Below are 17,632 nucleotides of genomic sequence, written 5' to 3' on the forward strand. Positions count from 1 at the left end.
CTTCGTTGCTCTACCAGAGAAGAGGAGTTCCAATTTTTTTTAACCCTGCAATGTCTTCCTTCTTGACTGACAGGGTAGAGTACATTCCTTTGCTAGCATAAATACTGAGCCCAAAGGGGAAGAGGGGCTTCTTTCTTTGAATCATATCTGTCGCTATCAGACCACGCATCAAAATTAGTATCATCATCCTTCTATTACCTCCGCCAACTAAAGTGCATCCGTGCTTACTTTACAGAAAGCAATTTTGCCCAACTACTATATGTGTTTGTATTATCCCACTTAGACTACTGCAACACGCTACTATTGGGCTTACCCGCAAAAACACTCTCCCATCTCCAAGGTGTGCAAAATGCCGCAATCCGACTCCTGAAAAACCTGGGTTTCTGTGACCATGTCACCCCAGCATTAGCATCCTTAGCTGCCTATCAAAAAACGATGCGTCTTTAAAGCTTTGGTTTTAGCTTTCAGGACATTCCACATGATGATTCCAAACTACATAGCATCTATTGTAAACTACAAGTTTACGTCCCTAACCGTTCATTGAGATCTCAAGCAGAAAAAAAGCTAGTCCTACCACCTGGCCTCTCACTCTCATCTGAGACAGCCAGAAAATGCTCTTATTCTCATTACTTACCCAGATTATCCCCCCAACCATTAGATCATTGGACAGTCTATGGAACTTCAGGAGCGCTGTGAAAACCTTCCTCTTTATAAACCCAGCTCCCTAACAACCCGCGCATGCACCCGTGACAGATGGATCCTAAAGGCACCGACTAATACACTAAATGTAATCTCACTAAAATTTGTATGCCACCACGAATATTACTTGAATTACTACCACCTGAGAAGAAAACATATAGAAAACCCTATCTATACAGAAAATGCTGCAATTCAAACCACGTTTGTATCTGAGTCCATATGTTACGTCTATACTGTAAATATTGTGTCCTATGTCCACCATGTCTGTACTTTTAGTCTGTATGTTACACCTATATTGTAAATGCTATAATCTAAACCCCCTACGTCCTCCAATCTCTATATTCTCACAAAAGATTATTCCGCTTTTACTGTGAATGTACCATATTTTCATGCATATAACGCGTGCGTTATACACGATTTTTACAAACCGTGCATAATCGTGCGCGTTATACGTGTGAGCGCGTTTTACAACTTTTTTTTTCAATCCGATCCGGCATCCCCCCTGCGAACCGGCATCCTCCCCCCCGCTCGCGTCACCCCCCTCCCCCGCGATCCTACATCCCCCCCCAGCACCGCAAAACATCTCTTACCCGATTGGGCACCGGCACCAGCACCAATGCACAGGATGTGCCAGTGCCAGTGCCCGAAGATCCTCCCTCGTTGGGCTGGGCTGGGCTGGGCTGGGCGGTGCGGTGCGAGAGAGATCCTCCTTCTTCCTGCGCCGGGCTGGACTAGGCTTTGAGCATTTGCGCATGCTCAAAGCCTTCTGATCTCGCCACGGGATCCCTGTCACCCAAAGGGGGAACCCGCAGGATCCCCGTTGTCCCCGTTCCTGTGCAGCTCTCTATAACAATCCCCCGAATTGTCTTGCATTATTAATTTTATAACCTAGTTTATTGTATCTGTACTGTTTAATTTTTATTATTATTATTGTGCACCACCTAGAAGTCTGATTAGGCGGTATAATACATTTGAAATAAACTTGAAACTTTTTACTGTACAGAATATTCTAAACCCCGGTGAGGCTACAAAAATTGGATAATGCATGCTCCAATAAATGTTGGCATTGTCAACATGAACTGAGTACATTAGATCATCTATTGTTTTATTGCCTGCTGATTCTGGCTTTTTGGAAATCTATATGGAACAAAATTTCTTTAATTCTTGGAGTTCCTATAATATTATCATATGGGACTGTTTTATTTGGTACATAATTAATGCCTAAAAGTCCACTTGATGGCCATAAGGACAGGCTCCTTCTTGTAATGTCTGGTGTTGCGCTACAATTAATTACAAGAAACTGGAAGAATTGGGACCATTTAAATTTCCTATTTTGGTGGGAAACACTTTGTTTGTATTATAGTTATGAAAGGATGTTGGTTGAACAAAAAGGTGAGTCCCGGAAATTTAAACAGATTTGGAATCCACTAGATTTGTTTATTAAACACATTTAAAGGTAAATATTTCATGATGGTTATCCAGTTTTGTATTAATTTTATTACACATCTAGGATGGGAGGGGAGAGGGTTGAAAGGGAGGGTAGTTTCAGCAAAGTATGTAAGTGCTGTTTATTGAACTTTTATTAATTGTTGCACTTTGTAGAAGTTCCTTTCATAACATCAATTTTTTTTAAACTTGAAACTTGAGTTTTCTAAGTCACGACGTATGAGTTCTGTCCAGGCAGCCTCATAAAACTTTCTATTATCCCTGCAGTACGACCATGTTTAGGTCGGCCCAAATCCTGCCCACCTTCTGCCCTCACCACTCCTTCATAAATGCCCCTTTCTGCTCTGGGCATAAAGCGGGATTCAGAGGCCTAAAAAGTCTCTAGATATGTGTAAAACCTGTTTCGATTATCGGCACTTGGGTGACCTGTCTTTTAGGTCGTCCAGGTGCCAATTTGGGCGGGATTTTAGACTTATATTTGTTTTGATTATGAGTCCCATATTGTCTAGGATTCTTTTTCCTGCTATAGTAAGATGTAATCCATCATTACAATATAGTCGCTTGTCTTTCCATGTATTTCCCCATCTACCTGTGTTCCTAAAGCCTTATTGATGACAGCAGGCTTTGAGCCACCTATTGAAGTCCCTGTGTTATTTACTCTTTCTCTCTCCTCTTTGCTTCCCTGTAGAGGTCTCTTCACCCCTCCCTCTCCTCCTCCTGCTTAATGTCCCCTTTCTCCTTTCTCCTTTTTCCTTTATCTGTCTGCTTAACACCTGAATTGTATGTTACCTTGGACCTATTTAGGCATAGAGTGACTCATAAATTGTAGATTAGTTTAGATTAGATTTTTAGACTGGATTTGAAGACTAAAACCTTCTTCCTATGGTCAGGACATTCTGTGTACTTGAAATATTAATTTCAAAATTTCAAAATTAATCTTCCATTCTATTGGGAGCCAGTGTAGTTCTACAAGAGTAGACATAATTACTAGGGATGTGTATTCATTTGGAACAACATGGAAAATGTCAACCATGTTGAGTTCTACCTGGATGATACACACAGATCTTTTTTCAATATTCTATACTGTTCTCCCAGGGAAGCTCAGAATGTTTTACATGAATTTATTCAGGTACTCAAGCATTTTTCCCTGTCTGTCCTGGTGGGCTCACAATCTATTTAATGTACGTGGGGCAATGACTTGCCCAGTGTCACAAGGAACAGCGTGGGTTTGAACCCACAATCTCAGGGTGCTGAGGCTATAGCTTCCACACAGAGATTGCGTTTACATGTTAGCAGCTTCAGTTTGTTGGATGATTTGAATTTGTGGGTACATCATTGCTTCTCTTGTACGTAGAACATATCTGATGATTTTGCATTGGGTTTGAAATATTTTGTGGTAGCTAAAATTAAAGAATGTACCTTTCAGCATATTTTGAAAGTAGATTACTATAATTTTCCATGAAGACAGCCCACCAACCTTTGGCCCCACATCCACTCAAATGAACTGCTTTCGAAGTAAACTTTCTTCTTCAGATCAGAAATAAGCAAATGTTGACAAATATCAGTATATATAAGGACAACTTACATAGAAACATAGAAGATGATGGCAGAAAAGGGCTACAGCCCATCAAGTCTGCCCACTCTGCTTACCCACCCCCTGTCTATGCCCTAATGACCCAATTTCCTTATCTTGACCCTCGTAGGGATCCCACATGGGTATCCCATTTATTCTTAAAGTCTGGCACGCTGTCTGCCTCCATCACCTGCACTGGAAGCTTGTTCCAATGATCAACCACTCTCTCTGTGAAGAAATACTTTCTGGTGTCGCCATGAAATTTTCCGCCCCTGAGTTTGAGCGGGTGCCCTCTTGTGGCCGAGGGTCCCTTGAGAAAGAAAATATCATCTTCCACGTCCCATGAGGTACTTAAATGTTTTTATCATGTCTCCCCTCTCCCTACGTTCCTCGAGAGTGTAGAGCTGCAATTTGTTCAGTCTCTCTTCGTACGAGAGACCTTGAGCCCCGAGATCATCCTGGTGGCCATCCGCTGAACCGATTCAATTCCTCTTTCCCACATATATCACTTTGCATTTGCTCACATTAAATATCATCTGCAATTTGATGCCCAGTCTCCCAAAGCCCTCTTACAATTTTTCACAATCCTCTTGCGATTTAACAACTTTGAACAACTTTATGTCATCAGTAAATTTAATTATCTCACTAGTTATTCTCATCTCTAGGTCATTGATAATATGTTTAAAAGTAGCAGCCCCAGCACAGACCCCTGAGAAACCTCACTATTTACCCTTCTCCATTGAGAATATTGACCATTTTAACCTACCGGTACTCTGTTTTCTGCCTTTCAACTATAAAGTGTGCTGTTTCCTTAAACTCTATATCATATTGGTATGTTGCCATCAGTGTTGCCCAGTCCCATCATTGTAATTAAGGAGCTGCCAGAGTAGGCCAGAGGTTGCCACTTAGAGCCTGTGGTCTGGCATGAGCACAGATTTTCTTCTTTGCATGTTATAATGGAAACTCTAAATCCAAAAAGAGGAGTTGGTGGTTTACTTTAACTGAGCCAGGATTCAAACTGAGGCTAAATGGAAGGGAAGGAAGGGTCCCTTGTTAACTGGAAATTTAAATAAATAATTCTCTTGTTAAGCAGAACTTTAGATGGGGGAAGGAACAATACAGCTGTGATCATGTACAATTCACCTTAAACAACCAGTAGTTCCATTTCTTAATTGAAAATAAAAATATATATTTATATAGTAAAACAAAATTAGTTCTGCCTGCAACTATACCTCCTCCGCCCATTCCTTTTCACTTAGCCCTTCCAACCTCTCCCGTCTTTCAGTCCCCCTTCTCATGATGTCTCATCCCATCTCTTTACCATTCTCTCCAGCATTCTTCTATATCTTTTATATTGCATATTCTCTCAGTTCTACCTATTGCCATTCTTGCTCTTTCATTTCCCCCATCTGACCTCTCTTATGATTACTGCCTTTTCAATCATCAATCTATCTCTTGTAACCTGACCTGACACTGTCCATTTAGCCAGTGGTTCTCAACCCAGACTTTGGGGTACACCTAGCCAGTCAGGTTTTCAGAACATCCACATTTAATATTTATGAAATAGATTTGCATACACTCCATTCTATGCAAATCTCACACATAACATTTTCAATTAATCCAAAATACAGCTGTTAAATTAATTTCAAATGCTAAGCAGTATGATTTATTTATTCAATTTTTTATACCAGTGTCTCACAAACTTTGCCATGCCGTGGCACACTAAGGGCTCCTTATGCTAGCGGTTTTAGCGCGCACTTACTGCGTGCTACAATGCCGTACACGCTAAATGCTAACACCTCCATAGAGCCTGCGTTAGTATTTTTTGTTTAGCGCACGCTAAAAACGCTAGCGCACCTTAGTAAAAGGAGCCCTAAATGTGTTGGCCGCAACTCAAGGCATCCGGAAGTGTACAGACGTCGATGTGATGACATCACCTGCTTACATAATGTCAATGTCCACACATGCCCAAAGGTCCTCTAACGGGGCCCTGAGCCTCCAGTGGGAGGTGCTGGAAGGGAAGACACGCGGAGAGGAGAAGCGCTGGCTGGCTGGCTGCCTAAAGGATGTGCCTCTCACTGCGAGATTCACGTCCTGTAGGTAGTCATCCAGCGTCTCTCCTCCTCCTCAGTGCCTCGCAGCTCACCTGGAATCTCGGTCGGCACACTAGTATGCCGTGTCTCACAGTTTGCGATACACTGTTCTATACCATTCTCCCAGGGGAACTCAGAATGGTTTACATGAATTTATTCAGGTACTCAAGCATTTTTCCCTGTCTGTCCCAGTAGGCTCACAATCTATTTAATACACCTGGGGCACTGGAGGGTTTAAGGAGCAGCATAGGTTTGAACACACAACCTCAGGATGCTGATGCTGTAACTTTAACCACTGCACCAAACCACATGTCCTAACTCTTCAAATATGTGGCTACCTGTATCAGCCAGGGTACCTTATAAAATCATAGTCTTAGTATATAACACACTTACATCTGGCTTTCCTTTATTCCTTTTACTTAATCTACACTTCCCCCTCCCCATTCGTGGTTTCGACACTCACGGTTTCACATATTTGCAATTTCTTTTTTTTTGGGGGGGGAACAAACAAACCCATAGTTTATGATGTTCCCGCCTCTCTCCAGCCTTCCTCCCGGCATCCCGGCCTTACCTGGTGATCTAGCGGGCTTTCAGGGCAGGAGCGATCTTCCTACGCTCCTGCCCCGTGTAGATCACCAATAGGAAATGGCTGCCGTGAGCTCCCATCATAGTCTCGAGAGACTACGGGAACTCACGGCAGTCATTTCCTATTGGCGATCTGCACGGGGCAGGAGCTTAGGAAGATTGTTCCTGCCCCTTTCCCCCTGACCACCAGGTAAGGCCGGGATGCCGGGAGCAAAGCTGGAGAGAGGCGGGGGTGGGTCAGAGCCGGACGAGAAGTTATTTGCGGTTTTTCTCAATTCGCGGTCCGGCTCTGCCCCTATCCCCCCATGAATACCGAGGGAGAAGTGTAATTTCATATCAACCTGTCTGATCTTTATGCGCCTCTCAGCAACAATTATTAATGATACTCACTTATCATCAGCTTTGCTTTGAATCCATTTGCTCATCAGTTTTCAGTGTATTAGAGGTAACTCCTTGGAACTCCTTGCCACGCGATATAAGACTTGAATCTTATAAAAAAAAAAATTCAGGTCTATGTTAAAAAGCATGTATTTTATGTAAGCCGCTTAGGTTTAAGCGGGTAAGAAATGTTATTAATACATAAATATTTTAGAAAAACTTTTGAATGTGATTGATTATCTTAGGCCTCCAAATGTATGTTTCTTGATCTTCAAGATATTTCTTGATCTGCAAGATATGAAGGTCCATTTTTGTTCTCTTTTTAATTATAATTGTATTGTATCGCCTCTCTTTTAGTTGCTTATAATTCAAGTTTCAAGTTTTATTCGACTTTGATAAATCACTTATTTAGTTTTACTAAGCGAGATACAAAAATTAATAAAATATAAACATATATTTTTACACACCATTTAAAATTTAAAATAATGGAGTAGACAATTAGACATACAGACCAACTAATACAAAAGGGGAGAGGAGAAAGAACTACAATTAAGTATTTTTAAAGTTCAGAAGAGAGACATATATGGTAAAAACATATATATTTTTACAGTGTACAGTATATCAAATGTTAAATAAACCTGGAAACTAGGAAACATTAGTTAACATGCAATATTCTGGAAGTCTTGTATGTAACTGGAAGCCCCACTTATGCTTCTTCCATGCGTATGCTCCTCTTCCATTTACATGCTGTGAAAGTTACACACGTCGTTACAGTATAGTGCTTAGATAACCTGGTAGCACTTTTGTGGATAAGAGCTAGCATTTTAGACATTTACATGTGCCAGGGTGGGGTTACCAGACGTCAAGATTTATCCAGACATGTCCTCTTCTTAGGACTTTATTATAGTTCTCCCCTCATCCCTCTTGGGGTTTTTTTTTTCATTTGTCATTGTGTGTTTTTTTGAATTTTTGTATTTTGAATTTGTTTTTATTAATTGATATTGTATATCGCTTAGTAAGAAAAGAAAAGCGATTAATCAAATACCTATTAAACTTGAAACTTGACATGTCTGGGTGTCCGGATGGCTTTTCAAAACATGGCACTTTGTCTGGGTTTTGAAAAGCATTTGCGGATGCCCTCCCAACCGAGACGAGCAGGTTGAGGGGGGTCAGGGCTGGGGTGTGGTGTTGCATGAACGTAACGAGGCGGGGATGGGTGGAACTAGCGCCGTGTAGTGAAAGGAGTCCTAATTAATAATCACAATACATTAAAATAGTATGTTAAAATAATAATACTTTATTTTATTATTTATATACCATTTATATCCTAAGTGGTTTACATTCAGGTACTTTAACATATTTCCCTATCTGTTCCAGCGGGATGAAACTCTAGCGGAAGTTATCATAGAGGGCAGGCAGCAGTGCAGGGAAGACGCAGGGGCTGACATCAGGACGGTGCTGCACTTTTATGAGAACACACACCAACTTTGCTAATGTACCTCATTCCTAAACTGATGCACTGACTCCAGTTAGTGTTGGCCTCCATACAATTTTTCAATAGAGGGTTGATCTGCATCAGTTGTAGCTTGCTAAATTGCAATGACCTCTCTATGAAATGAGGGGGTGGGGACCGAAGTATAAATCACATCCTTTCTAGTTCCAAAGATTTTTGAACACGCATATAGATGGACTAATGGTTCTCAGGCCAAGTGGTTGCGGAGGGAGCAGAGTTCTCAAGCATATGGATTCTGTACCAAGATTAATATTGAAAAACCCTGACCAGAAATGTCAGACATTTTTGTTTGAGGTTGATTTGACCCTCATAGGCTGCATCTTATCTGATCTGTGTAGTTTCTTCTTGGGATGGTTTTACTGACATATTGCTTCTGTGAACTCTACTGACCCCAAATAGTGCAGTTAGAAAAGGCATAATGTAGTAGGATGAATCTTGTCCAAAAATTAGCTTGCAGCAAATGAGAGCGGAGGTTTACAGCAAGAGGCCTTTCTGTTTTTGAGGGGGGGGGGGGAGAAAGCTATGTGTTCTTATTTGCTTGAAAAATAAGAAAATAAATAAATGATAATAACAATGGAATAAGTAGAATGAAAAAAGCTTCTCTGTTGAGGGAATGGAAACAAGTCTGTGCATAATTTTGCTGCAATACAAGAGGTGTTACTGGGTATATATTTTTGGCTGGAAAGGAAAGTTAATATACGAGTGGAGGGGCTTTTTTGATATGATGTCTTAAGTCCGACTTGAGGCCTATCGCTGAAAATGTTGCAAAAAAACCACATCTAGCTCATCGCCATAATTGAACCAGAAACATTTATTTATTTTATTTAAAATATTTATAATCCGCTTAATGTTTAAGTGGTTCACAATAAAACATACATAAAAGAATGGACATACAATAACATCAGATAAGGCAACAAAAAAAACCACCCCATCTACTCATATAAAACTCTTCTCCAAAAATGGTTCAACAGTCTTCCATCCAAACAGGAATTCTAGTATCCAGAGAATGACATGGGCCGTCCCTGCAGGAACACAATTTCCCCATTCTGTCTCCGTGAGTATTTTCGCTGTCCCTGTCGCTGCCCCATTCCTGCAAGCGCTGCCTTAACCGCCCAAGCCTCAAACACTTATGATTATAAAGTGTTTGAGGCTTGTGCAGGTGAGGATGAAGCTTGCAGGATTGAGGCAGGGACAGGAAAAGAACTCATGAGGACGAGACGGGAAAATGAGTTCCCGCAGGGAGGGGGGAAAAATTTGTTTCTTTGCCATTCTCTATTAGTATCAATCGAATGCTTGAACAAAAAAGTATATTTTGAGCAACTTCCGAAAGTGTAAAACATTTTTACATAAACGTATCACACTGGAAATTCCATTCCATAATATTGAACCTGCTACCGAAAAGCAGGATTTTCTAGTTGAAACATATTTCACTATCCCACTTTTCCGCACATCCAATAACATCCGATTCTCAGATCTTAAAGATCTCAAGCATTTTTGCAAATGATCAGATAACACACCATAGAGCCCTTGTTGCACAATTTTCAAAATTTTAAATTGCATACAAAAATAAACTAGTAACCAATGAAGTTTTTTCAAAATCAGAGAAATATCCTCAAAACGAGGTGATCCCATCAGGAGGATCTGAGCAGCAGAATTCTGCACTCTCTGTAAAGCTTTCATCCTGGACAGTGGGAGTCCTAAATAAATCCTATTGCATTGTTTGAACCACTTGTCTCAAATCCCAACCTTTCAATACGTTTTTCAGCTGCGATAACTTTCTCATAGTGAAGTACGATAACTGTCGCAATTTGTGATTTGAATGTTAAATGTGCATCAAGGATTACACCCAACGTTTTGATTTCATCCTTAATCGCAATTACATGATCAGCCAGATCATCTTTACGGGGCCAGGAAGTGACATCATAGGAAGAGCTGAGGCCAGCATGAGCAGCAGATAGGAGATGTTGCTCACTGCTGCTGAAGATTTTGAAGAGGTACGCGAGATATTGATGGTGGTGAAAGCATGCGACGGGGGAGAGAGATGCAGGGGTGGGGGCACACGAGGGGGAAGCATACGGGGGTGCACAGCATGGTGATACAAGACACCACTGCTCTGGGTGCCTCCTTCCCTTGCTATATCGCTAGTTACTGCAACACTACATTCTTTGGGATTAAGCTGAGTCTTTAGCTTAATCTAGGGTTGCCAGACATCAGGATTTACTTGAACATGTCCTCTTTTTAGAGGGCATGTCCGGACGGCTTTTCTAAACCCGGCACTTTGTCCGGGTTTTGGAAAGCTGTGTCGGGCAGGGAGGAAGTCCGCGCATGCGCGGCTGTCATGCGATGATGTCATCACATAGTGTCCATGTATGCACGGACTTCCTCCCTGCCCGACAAGAGCAGGCAGTAAGGGTGGGGCTAGGGGGTCCGGATTTTCCGAAAGGAAAATCTGGCATCCCTACATCTGGGGAGGCCTCTGAGCATGCGCAGATGTGACATGATGACGTTGCATGCATTTGCGCACGCTTGAGGCCCTCCAGACACAGCCCCAAGCTCAGGGAAGACGATGAAGGTTTGTGTGGGAGTGTGCGGTGGAAGAGGTGGGGCCGGTAGCAGAACAGGGCGTGACTGAGGATGGAATGGGGCGGGGCCACGTGTCCTCTTTTTTCACTTAAAAAAATCTGGTAACCCTACCTATAACATAAGTCACCTTATCTTCTCTTATATTCTAAAAGGCATTTTACATACACACCTCTTCTTTGAATTCATTATAAGCAAAGCTGGGGTACCTCTGAAGTCATATATTGCTACCAGACTCAGTGATACTTGGGAGTAGAGAATGACACGGGGAAAAAATTTATCACCGTTCCTGCCCCATCCCCGTGAGCTCGTCCCCGTCCCCGCAAGCTCAGCCCCTGTCCTTGCCCTGTCCCCGTGAGCTCAGTCCCCGTCCCCGCAAACTGTCAGATCCCATTCGCATAAGCCTCAAATAGTTATGATTATATACTGAGCTTATTTTATTAAAGTATAAAAAGAGACAATATTCCGTACAATTGTCATTTTATAAATACAAATAATACAGAGCAAGGATCAACAAAACCCCTGTCTCCCCTCCCTTTCACAAATATGCCCTCCGCTATTGTAAAAACTGAACAAACCAAAGCCCCTGGTCAGAGAGAGAGAGCCCTAAGCCAGCTGGAAGCTAAAGAAGCACAGCCTGGACTTTGCGGTCCCCAGTTATGTCTAATACCAGCTCTAGCAGGATACATATTTCAAATCTGAAATATTCTAATCACAAAATATAAAACAAATTTGTTGTCTGGTAATTTTATTCTTCAAATCACATTGGTCTCAGGCTTTGGTTTTAGGTTCCTTCTGTCTTCATCGTGGCATGGCTGGCTCCTGAAGGTAAAATAGGTGCAAGAGGAGCTGGGGAGAAGATGCCACATCTGACATGGGCGCAATTTTTTTTACCACAGGAGTAAGACTTTTTACCGCTCCCACGGGGTGGTGAAAGGTCTTGTCCCCATTCCTGCGGTAAATCAGTTGCACATGTCTCCATTCCTGTGGATTTATTGCGGTGACTTGCGGTTTACCACGGTAAATAGTCCCCGTGTCATTCTCTACTTAGGAGCATTAACAGTTATTGTGCAGAAAGGCTGACATTCTCTGAGGTTATACAATGAGTACAAGTAAGAGTCAAATTTAATTATCCTCTACATATACCCTCCATAGTGCTCGCAATTTACTCTTGCTGTACACCGCCTTGAGTAAATTTCTTCAAAAAGGTGGCTATTAAATTCTAATGAATATGCTACAGTATTCTTGGAAGTCAGATTTCACACATATATATGGGTTTTTTGTTTGTTTTCGTAAATCAGTTGGAAACAAGGCTGTGATATGTCACCATGGACATTCATTCACAAATACCTGGTAAATGTTTTCTCTCAACACTTGTGAGCTGGACATTAGACAGGGACAATCTTGGCCTAGGTGCAACGGACAGAGTTTCTTCCAGAATCTTGCCATCATGGGTCCTGAATTTGGCCACTTGGTGTCACTCGTAAACAATGACCATGACCTCCTCCCCAACCAGGGGCTGTGAGTACTGCCTCGGCAGCATCCTAATTCCAGAAGTGGAAGGCCCAATGAAGGACCTGAACGAGGGACCTACCTACTGAGACACTGGGGCCAGCCATGTGGTTTGAAAAGTATCAATAAAATCATTGTATAAAACTAAAATCAGGGAAGCTATATTTGCAAATTTGTTCCTTCTGATTTTGGGGGTTTTGGGGTTTGTTTTTTAGAGGTTTGCTAAAGCTTTCTCCATACAAATGTGACAAGTAGACACTGAGCAGTGTGTTTGGGGAGTTATGCAATTGTGTGTCTGTGCTAGAAGTTTAGGGCTTCGTGACATAGCAAAAAGACTCATTTGCTCTCCGTCTGAAAGAAGGTCAAGGTCAAGCTAGACCTAGTTAAACTGGCAGTAAAACATTCATTTTGCAGCAGAGAGCTTTTTTCTTATTTTCATATTTTTGGAACGCCAAAAAATACAAGATTTTTATTAAAAAAAAATATATGGGGGGGAAGTTTGGGGCAGATGTAGGGGGTCTTTTACTAAGGCGTGCTAAATGCGAATGCACCTCTTATATTCTATGGACGCGTTAGCATTTAGAACGCGCTAAATCGGCTAGTGCACCTTAGTAAAAGACCCTCCCGTAATGTGTTAAAACAATAAGACAAAGAGTGGTTTGTTATCATCATCGTGTCTGTTTGTGGGATAATAGAAGGTCAGATGACGTATTCCACAAACACATTATGCCATCCATAAAGAAATAAACCAGAAATACAGCAACAGAATTTATTTATTTAAAAAATGTATACAGTGTTTCCCCGGTCGTTTGCGGTTGGTGGTTCGCGGTCCCGGTCATTTGCGGTATTTTCCGACCGTGAACCGCCGAAAAGGAGAGGACAGCTGGAGAGGCAGGAGAGAGCAGCCGGAGCGCTTTGACCCGCAGCTCCTGATTGGTAAGGCCCGACTTAGTGCAGGAAGAGGCGGTCGGAGCATACAGCGAGTGATTTCCTTCACTCGCAGGCGTTCCGGCTGCTCTCTCCCGCCTCTCCAGTTGCCCTCTCCAGTCTCCCCCCACGAAAAACCATATTCGTGGTTTTTCAAGATTCGCGGGGGTTCCTGGAACGGAACTCCTCGAATATCAGGGGAGTACTGTATACTGCCTACAATCTAGGCAGTTTACCTAGGGGCACCTATGTCTTTTCCCACTCCTAAACACACCTACTTTGGTGTTAGGCGCTGCAAGTATGTAACTTCATTTCTGAGCACAGCCCGAGTCTGGAAGGCTCCAATTTGATGAGAAATAGCCCTTTCCAGCAACAACACGGAAGAGAATGATTGGGAGGTGATATGATGATGATAAGAAAACGTGCGCGACTTCCCGTTTCACTGCACAGTGGGGAAATGGAAGCGAGAGTTCGGGGACTCTTACACAGAAGACCTCGAGCAGTGTCTAGTGGGCGGCAAAGTTTTTGGGGGGACTTCATTTAAAATTTTTTTACCACCTGAAAAAATATCTCATCCGAGTACATAAGATGGAACTACTAACTGATAGGAAATGCATTTGCATATGGGCTTGCAGTATATTGGGGAGGTTGGGTAGCAAATGATTATTATATCTTGCCATGCCACGTACTGTCATGCACTGTCATTGCTGATACTTCCACACTTTAACAGACATTCCATGCTAAACCACACCTAGCATATATTATCCTTTGCAGGTTTATTTATTTGGTTTTATATCCCTTCTTCCCGGGGGAGCTCATAACAAGTTGACATACATATTTATAAGTTTGTATGCATGCATGGTGTTGGCAAACATGGTATGGCAGGACATTGTCTGATAGAGATGGAAAAACAGTTAAAGCATGGTAAAACATAACATAACATGGTATTGTGAGACATATAGCATGATGAGCATTGTATGGCAAAACATGGCATGGCAAACATAGTATAACAAGCATGGCAAACCAAGTATTACATATACACATATAGCATGGAAAACCTGCTTTAGTTTTCCCCAAAATAAAAAATCAAAACTCAGATGAAACTCAATGTGCTAACTACCGTCCCATTGCCAATCTGCCATTCATCGCCAAACTTACAGAAAAAATAATATTTAACCAGCTCTCTGAATTAATTGAAAAAAACCAACACTCTTTACCCAAATCAAACGGGCTTCCGCTTAAACCACTCCACAGAGCTATCTCTCCTCGGTCTCACTACCACCATTTACTATTTTATCGACCGTCGCAATTCCATTCTTCTGATATCGCTTGACTTGTCAGTAGCCTTTGAAACAATTGACCATAAACCTCCTCACTCGTCTTAAAAATTGCGGAATCTCCAGTTCTGCTCTTCTTTGGTTCACCTCTTATTTCGAAGACATTAATCTCAAAGTCCATTCCAAAGGAACCTCTTCTCCACCTATCAACCAAACCTATGGTGTCTCATAAGGCTCAATACTCTCTCCTTTACTCTTCAATATCTTCTTGGCCCCCCTACTGACTTTAGCCCAATCCATCAGATATACTACTTTTGCATATGTGGACGACATTCAACTTCTGCACCCCATCAATCCCAATAACCCTAACGATATATAGGAAATCAATACTAAACTTGATAAAATCAGTAATTGGCTTCAGACAAACAGACTATCTCTCAATATAACTAAATCCCGTGGCTTACTTTTTCCAGCCAAAAACAATGAAACAACAAACGGACAAATCTGCATCGAATCTTGTCCAATTCAAATGGAGTCCATAATAAAACTGCTTGGAGTCATCCTAGATAAAGATCTAACATACCATGACCAAATCAGCTCTGTCACAAAAAAATGTTTCTATAAACTTCGTCTCATTCGCTCCTTAACTTCAGTTCTCGAAATCACTTCTATCGAAATCCTAATACATTCACTAGTCATCTCTCACCTGGATTACTGTAACTCTTTAGATCACGGGATCACTCAAAAGGAAACACGTCGTTTGCAGCTTATTCAAAATACAAAGCAAAAAAAATACGACCACATCACTCCTCTTCTCCAAGAAGCGCACAGGTTACCCGCCTCACATCTCACCACGTACAAAATCCTCCTGCTTGTTTTCGAAACAAAACTAACGCGCTCTCCAGCTTTTCTCGATAAACACGTAATTCCCAACTCCTCTTCTAGGGCACACAGATCAGCAGACCAAAACTTACTGACCGTTCCTCCAATCAAAGAGCTCTATTCTACTAGAAATGCAATCTTTTCTGCCATCTCATCTCCGTCACAAAAATTCTCTCAATAAATTCAAAACTAAACTCAAAACCTTTCTATTCCAAGATGCATACCATAGTACAAAATAAGAACTTTGGTTTTTCTTTCTTTTAATGGCAGTACATTTCATATAAAGAAGCGCTTCTCTGAAGCAACACTCATTCCGTGTTGTTTTATCCCATCCCCTCGTACCTCCTTTTATTTTTGATGATGTAATAATTAACTTTCCTCTCCCCCTACTCCTCTTGTACACTGTCTTAGTCTTTTTGTTGTATATTTTTTATTTGACCCATTATTCATTTATTTTTATACTTTTATCATTGTAAACCGGTCAGATACACGTAGATGGTTGGTATATTAAACTATAAATAAACTTGGAAACTTGGAAAACTTGCATGGCATATGTAGCATGGCATATTGTTCTGTGCATAAATATCAGTCTTACAAACATTTGAGCCTTGATTCTATAAACAGCGCCGTTAGGTACAATTGTCAATTATCTGCTAGGCGCCATTTATAGAATTGCACCTAGCAGAGTCTAAGCTTTCTTAGGCCCCAGTGCACACTGATTTCTTAGGCACACTGCCATTTAGACCAAGTTCAAGTTCAATTTATTTAATATACCATAAGAACATAAAAATTGCCGCTGCTGGGTCAGACCAGTGGTCCATCGTGCCCAGCAGTCTGCTCACGCGGCGGCCCTTACGTCAAAGACCAGAGCCCTAACTGAGATTAGCCTTACCTGCGTACGTCCTTGTTCAGCAGGAACTTGTCTAACTTTGTCTTGAATTCCTGGAGGGTGTTTTCTCCTTTAACAGCCTCCGGAAGAGCATTCTAGTTTTCTACCACTCTCTGGGTGAAGAAGAACTTCCTTATGTTTGTACAGCATCTATCCCCTTTCATCTTTAGATAGTGCCCTCTTGTTCTCCCTACCTTGAAGAGGGTGAACAATCTGTCTTTATCTACTAAGTCTATTCCCTTCAGTATTTTGAATGTTTCGATCATGTCCTCTCTCAGTCTCCTCTTTTCAAGGGAGAAGAGGCCTAGTTTCTCCAATCTCTCACTGTACGGCAACTCCTCCAGCCCCTTAACCATTTTAGTCGCTCTTCTTTGGACCCTTTCGAGTAGTACCGTGTCCTTCATATATGGCGACCAGTGCCTTCTTCTCTGCCCCCATTCCTTCCCAAATCCTCCCTGCCATGCATGCTAGCCCCTTCCCTTCTCCCATACCTGTTTAGATTCCCTGGCGCAAACATCCAATTTTCTGTCTTGTATATGCCCTAGAGCAGTGGTCCTCAATCTTTTTGACACTAAGGACTGCTTTTATAGAAGCAAATTTTTCCAGGGACCGGTGGGGGGGGGGGGGAGGGGAGGATTCAGGGCAGTTCGTAGGGCGGGTTCATAGGGCACTGATGTCATCAGTGACACGGCGGCAGAGGGAAGGCAACGAAGCAGCCTGTTCGATGCTGCCGCCACTGCTAATTGGAATGGAGGTATGTCGGCCTCGCGGTTGGAGCGTCGGTGGGGTTCTGCTGTGCGGGATGGGAAGGAGGAATGAAAGATGTTGCACAAGGGAATCTCTCATGGCCTGGCTTTCAGATGGCCACGGCCCACTAGTAGGCCGGGAACCCCTATCTTAGAGGAAAGGAGAGATTGGGGGGGGGGGGGAGATATAATATGAGCAGAATTCTGCGGTCTGTGCCCTGAAAATGGCAAGTGCAGATCAAAATCAAGAATATATTTGTTATATTGCATCATATGCTATGAGTTTGTCTTGTTTGGCAGACTGGATTGACTGTGCCATCATCTATTATGTTACTCTGCACACATGTGCATTGGCACTTTCATTTTGCTCAGACACGCACCTAGTGAAGCTACCCTTGCCGTGAACCTTTTTTTATGCTTGTTTCTGGCAGGCTTTCCATGATTTAATGCACAAGTTCGGCATGCTTTCAATTTACCTACTGCCACAATTTTTTATTTTCTAAATAATTTTGTACCAGAAGCTGAGCAGTCG

This window comes from Geotrypetes seraphini, chromosome 19 (genome assembly GCF_902459505.1).
Source record: "Geotrypetes seraphini chromosome 19, aGeoSer1.1, whole genome shotgun sequence".
Lineage (NCBI taxonomy): Eukaryota > Metazoa > Chordata > Amphibia > Gymnophiona > Dermophiidae > Geotrypetes > Geotrypetes seraphini.